The sequence below is a fragment of the Melanotaenia boesemani genome, chromosome 2 (genome assembly GCF_017639745.1).
Source record: "Melanotaenia boesemani isolate fMelBoe1 chromosome 2, fMelBoe1.pri, whole genome shotgun sequence".
In the NCBI taxonomy this organism is placed as follows: domain Eukaryota; kingdom Metazoa; phylum Chordata; class Actinopteri; order Atheriniformes; family Melanotaeniidae; genus Melanotaenia; species Melanotaenia boesemani.
The window spans coordinates 656,562-662,847 of record NC_055683.1 but is presented as its reverse complement, the minus strand read 5'-3'; positions in this window follow the sequence as shown (position 1 = coordinate 662,847).

The following is a 6,286-nucleotide window of genomic DNA, read 5'->3' as shown; positions in this document are numbered from 1 at the left end:
ACTAATAAGTAAGAATAGATAACCCATTTATTTGAAATGAATTGGGATCTAAATTTTATTTATTGGATATAGATTTCCTGTAAGAACAGTTATTATGCTGTGAGCCCAGTGGCGCCTCCAGAAATTTTTCATAGGGGTGGCCAGATGGGGGCCACTTAAAATCTTGGGGTGGCAAACCAAAATATAAGCAATAGTTTCAAGATTTTTATTCTTGTGATGGCTGCATCTACAGCCACACAGGAGTGGTAATCTGTAGTAGACAGTACTACACACACATTTATATATTTCATATTAGATTTAATTTATAGAGCTTTATATGGTTGGACAGTTTAATTTCATAAATGACAGCACATGTATTCTAGAACTGGTGCACATTCTGGATTGTATTGTGGTGTTACAGTTTATATTCTTTTGAGTTGTTTCAGTGGCTCCAGTCCTTTGGCATGGAAACCAGCAGGTGACCACGGGGTAGAGCCAACTAATTGGACCAGATCACACACCAGCATCAGGATGGGGGGAAATTGGATAAAAAAAACCCACTTTTTTTATACTTTAAATCTGTGCCTGATTGTCCTTCACTGCTCAGTCCATCACAATTCTTCTGTTGTAGTTAACTGGCCAGTGGAAAACTGTCAGAAAGACCTAAAGGTTGTATATGGAACGGAATAAACAAAGCCATGACTAGCATAACACGGCCGGTAGGTTGCCAGCTAGCAGCAAGTCAGCTTACCAGACCAGGAGAAAAGTAGCCATTTCTGCGTGTATTTTGATGCTATGGAAAGTTTTCATGGTGGTCCATCTAGTGTAGCTTCACCTAAATCCATTTTTGCTCTTTTCCGGTCACTCCTCTTCTGAGGCAGATGATGATATCTCCAGGGCTCTGAAGCTGCTTTACTTCACGATGCGACAACCACAACGGCTGCCTGTATTTGCTTGGATATTGCATATCCAAGCAAGCTTGGAAAAAGCTGCTGCAACAGTCACTTGTCACTTGAAAAGCACATGTCACGACACAGATTTCTCCTTTTCTTTTACAAAAGAAAAGTTGGACTTATTTACTTACCGTTGGACTTATTTACTTACCGTTGGCCTTCTTCGTCTGGGTGACGCGAGAGGCGAGGTGAGCGGGAAAGAGGGTCAGCTGTTCTGTGCGATCAAATAATCTGGCTATCCTGATGGTGTTACAATGTATATTGACCCCCTGGTGGCGCCATTGTGTGAGCCTAGATTTATTGTGTAGTCACTTGGTAAATCATTCCCCCAATCCCAAATGGAACACTTGAGCACTCCTGCACTCACGGGCGCGCTCCCGCGAGGGGCTCGAGGGTTCAGTGGTGTTCCAATTGGAATTGTGTGAGTGATCAAGGGATGATGGCGGACATTTTTGAGCCCTTTCTGCCCCCTTTCCATAAGTCAGCATCGATGCCAACTTTCGCTAAGGAATTACCCATAAATCACTGCGATGTCACGTGAAACACGGAGTTTACCGAGAGAAGCCGACGTGTGAAACATGTTCTTCAGTATTGTGGCGCTGGGTCGTTATATTTTTCGCCGTTTAATTTCCCCACGGCGGCGTTTACAGGAGCTTCCTGACCTCTACTATATATACTATATATATATATTGTGTATATATATATATATATATATATATATATATATGTGTATATATATATATATATGTGTGTATATATATATATATATGTGTGTATGGCGTCTCTCTCCTTGCAGTGCAGGTCTCAAAGTGCTGTCCCAATCCTATTTAAAGCATTTCGAGCCCTTGTGGCCTGTCACCCTCGACTCCTCACGCAGGTGATGTCATTTAGTCATCAGGGGCTCAGGGCGAGTGCTCAAGTTTTCGGTTTGGGATTGGGGGATTGTCGTGATCGGCAAGCGTTTTGAGCTTCCGGTGGCGCCACTCTCTCTCTAGAGGCACTCTAGCTACTACAAAGACCAGCCGTGACCCACAGCCCCATCCTCCAATCACAGCGGACTCTTACAGAAGCCCCGCCCACCGCCTCCAGTTCTGGTTTCCAAATAAAAGAGACTGAAAGCGTTCCGTTGATCCGGATCTGGACTGGAATCCTGTTTGATATTTTCTCCTCACCAGTTAAATCCAGTATTTTAAGACATGAAGCTACAAGGCAGATCTTTAACATGAGAAGAAAAATGAAGCTGACGTCTTTAAATAAAACAAGTTCAATTTCTCAAATAATGTTTCAAGAATTATTCAAATTTACTAGAAATTCATTAAAGTAAATGAGTTAAAAACACAAAAGGGTGAATGAAATGAAAGATTGTGTTTTCGTGGAGACGAACATTCAGTGTTTTATAAATAAAGTTGTAATATTTCAGGACTGTTTAAAGGAGGGATGTGTCAACACAGATACACCTGTGACACAATGAGGTGATGATGATGTAACTCATGTACCTCATATACTTCACTACCTGGACTAATAGTTGCTGCTACACACGTCTGTAACATGTTGCATCTGTATATTCCAGCATGTATGTAGTAAGTATGTTCTACTGCACATACCAGTCCAGTGGGGATGACGGGAAGGATGGCTCCCAAAGCCAACACATCATCCCGTTCATTCCCTCTCTCTCTTCTCCTCCAGACTTCAGTCGACCATCTTCAGCTTCTATTTTCCTTTAGTTCTAGTAGCCGACAACACCTGTTCCAGTCTGGCTGCTTCTCTGTACATGGTGTTTATTTAATAGAGACTTTTGTTGTGTTATGTTGGTTTCTTCTAGAAGCCAGTCATGTAGCAGTGTGTCGTCATCAAGCTGCTTCTTCCTTTCAGTAACTAGTAACTGTCTGGAGTAGCTTGTTGTCGTGTCTAAGCTAGCATGTTATGCTACTTCTAGATGATGTTTGGAAAGTTTGCCACACTTTGATGGTGCCAGTAAAATTCCAGCCAGGTGTAGTTTCCGGATGTATAACCCCTACTTGTACCCTCCCAGAACACGAGGAGGGAACACGGCCCCCTCCCCAACCCACCGGAGGAGGATGGTTTTATGATCCAGGTACCAGCAACGGGCAGGATTTGAACTAGACGCTGCACCACTGGCGACTTACGGTTCTCCACCAACCCCACCACGCCACCGAGGACCTTCACACTCACACTTGTTCACGTGGTGCTTTTATCTTTTCGTTTTGGCCGTTGGACGTGAAAACTGATGAGGTGAATGAAGAGGTTGGATCCCAGGTCCTCCTGCCTCCAGAGTCTTCTCCTACCAGCCTGAGCTGTTCTTCCAGATGTGTGAAGCTTCACTCTTTACTTTAGACTGAACTCTTAGAGGAGTTAAGAAGCTTTAAATTCATGGAGTTTAAACTGGAATTCATCACCTGCAAGCTGTAAGATTTGAACCTGCAGCTTGTTGAACTTCAGCCAGGTCTCCGTGCCCCTGAGCTTTCCTCTCATACAGCTGCAGCCTCTGCAGCTTTTCTAACTCCTTCATTTGGCATCCAAAGGGTTAAAAAGTCTTTCCATCAGAAGGTTTGATCACAGTTCTACTGATAATCCAGCTTCACCATCAGGGTGAGCCGTTCTCCCAGACACTCTGATAAACTTGAAGTTCTTCACTCTTTATTTTTGGCTGTTGGTCTTAAAAACCAACATCAGTGTTTCTACAACATTTAGAGGATCTGAACTGGAAGCTTCTGCTTCCAGCTGCAGCTGAACATCATCCTGAGCTGCCCAGTCACAGCTTCCTCAGGGTTTCTGAGCAGGTTCCACTCTTTAACTCAGAGCTAAGAGTTTCCTTTACATTAACATACGTGTACATTTACACGTGTGTAGTGATCCTAACCACCTGAACTGACTCACCTTATAATACGTACAGAAGTCAGATTTATTAAGTAAGAAATATATAAAAGATAAAACTAGTTCTCTCCTGCCTTGGAAATGTTTTAACTCCCCTTGAGGAGCTTTATGGATATAATGTGACAGGACAGCAGAGGTGAGGACCCAAACGCAGACTGATGAGGCAGGAGACAAACCAACGCCATCATCCAGGATTTAATATCAAGGAACAAGGAAACCGATACAGACTGAACACGAAACAACAACAATGATCTGGCACCGAGTCAGAGAAACCAAGGCGTAAATAAACAGAGGACGACTAACAGGGAACAGGTGAAGTGAGGGAGCAATCAGACCAGGTGAACTAACGAGCCGGAAACAAAACACACAACACACACGGGAACCAACAAAACTGGAAACTAAAGTAAACACGACAAAACCAAGAACATCACCTATGACCACGACATATAAGGCTCCTCTGATACTTCAGTATTATTCATTTCTTTTAGTAGTTTTTTTTTTTTATATAATTATTCTTTATTTGGTTTTTAACAATATAGAACAGGACAAGACAAACAAAACAAAAACAAATAAAAAAACAAAAAACACATGGCAGTCTGAGCTTAATAAAAAAAAAATATATATATACATATATATATGTATATATATATACATCGACAATTAAAATTAATTTTGGTTGGCCCGGTATAAATTCCCTCATACATCATTCCTATTAACACCACTGAAGTGAACTTTTACCTCTCAATATAATGTCCCTCAGATCCCCTGGCAAGTATTCCACAAGAGGGCGCCATATTTCCATAAAACTGTCCTCATTGCCTTTAAGTTTTGCACTAAGCCTTTCCAATGGTAAAATCTTGAAAATTTCTTTATACCACTGAGTTATAGTGGGAGGCTTCTCGTTAATCCAATTAAGTAGTATACATCTCCTGGCAATAAATAAAAGCTTATTTAATAATGTAGATCTCAGTTTGTCAAGAATTTTGTTCAAAGGTGGCAGCCCAAGTAGAAACTGACCTGGATCCATACAGATTTTACATTTCAATATCGAATTCACCTCTTTATTTATACAGAGCCAGAATTTAGAAATTTTTGGGCAATCCCAGAAAAGATGCATATAAGTGCCAGCTGTTGTTTTACATTTAAGGCACAAATGTGACCTGCTTGGGTCCATTTTGTTCAGGAGGTGAGGAGTTCTATGCTGCCTATGAAGAATTCTGAACTGCATTTCTTTGTGTTTATTACTGAGAAAAAGAGAATGGGTCAATCTAATGCAGTCCGTCCAAAATTGTTGATCATAGTCTCTATGGAGGTCTTCCTCCCACCGCTTGACAAGCTTATCCATGGTGTGGTCATTATACTCCTGTAATTTATTATAGCAATGACCAATAAATCCTTTCTTCAATTTAAAATCAGTCAAAAACCTTTCAAATGGACCCAGTTGGGCCACACCCCGTACCATCTTTTGACCTGTCTGAATAAAATGTCTGGCTTGTAAGTATGCATAAAAATCTTTCTGTGGGAGGTTATATTTATCCTGGGCTTCAGAGAATGACATTAACGAACCTTCAGCAAAAAGGTCTCCAATTACCCTAATACCAATTCCATACCACCTTTGAAACACTGCATTCTTAAGACCTGGGAGAAAGTCTCCATTATTCACAAGTGGTGTCAAAAGAGAAAAAGTTGGGTTTTTATCAACATATCTGGTTACATCACGCCAAACCTTGAGAGGATTCCCAATTAAGGGATTGTCGTCTAATTTAACATGTTTCTTATTAGTTACAAGTTCACCTATTAACGTATAGGGGGCACAGCCCCATGATTCAAGTGGATCATCCTTCCCCTTCAAATAACAATGAATCCATTCATACATGAGTCTACATTGAGAGGACCAGTTATAGTGCCTAATATCTGGGAGTGCAAGCCCTCCTTTATTTTTAGATAGCTTTAAGGTTTTTAAGCTTAATCTAGGCTTCTTCCCTTTCCAGATAAATTTTGATAGGCTCTGCTCAATTTCTCTTGCTAACTTTTTAGAAATATATACTGGCAACATCTGAATAGGGTAAAGAAGACGAGGTAAAATATTCATTTTGATTAGGTTTACTCGGCCCACCCAGGAGACTGGTAGATCCATCCATCTAGTAAGATCTTTTTTAATGTTTATACAAACTACATCTATATTTTTCTTCAAGATACTCTTAATATTAGGGGTGATATGTATCCCAAGGTATACGAAATCCGAGGCAGACCAGGCAAAAGGAAATCCATCAGGCACCACAGGCTTCCCACAGTCGCCTATTGGCATGGCGATAGATTTATTGAAGTTAACCTTATAGCCAGAAAGAGACCCGAAGGTCTGTATAATTGACATTATAACAGGAATAGATTTGTTAGGATTTCTAATAAAGAGCAAGACATCATCTGCGTATAAAACAATTCTATGTTCGGTAGTTCCC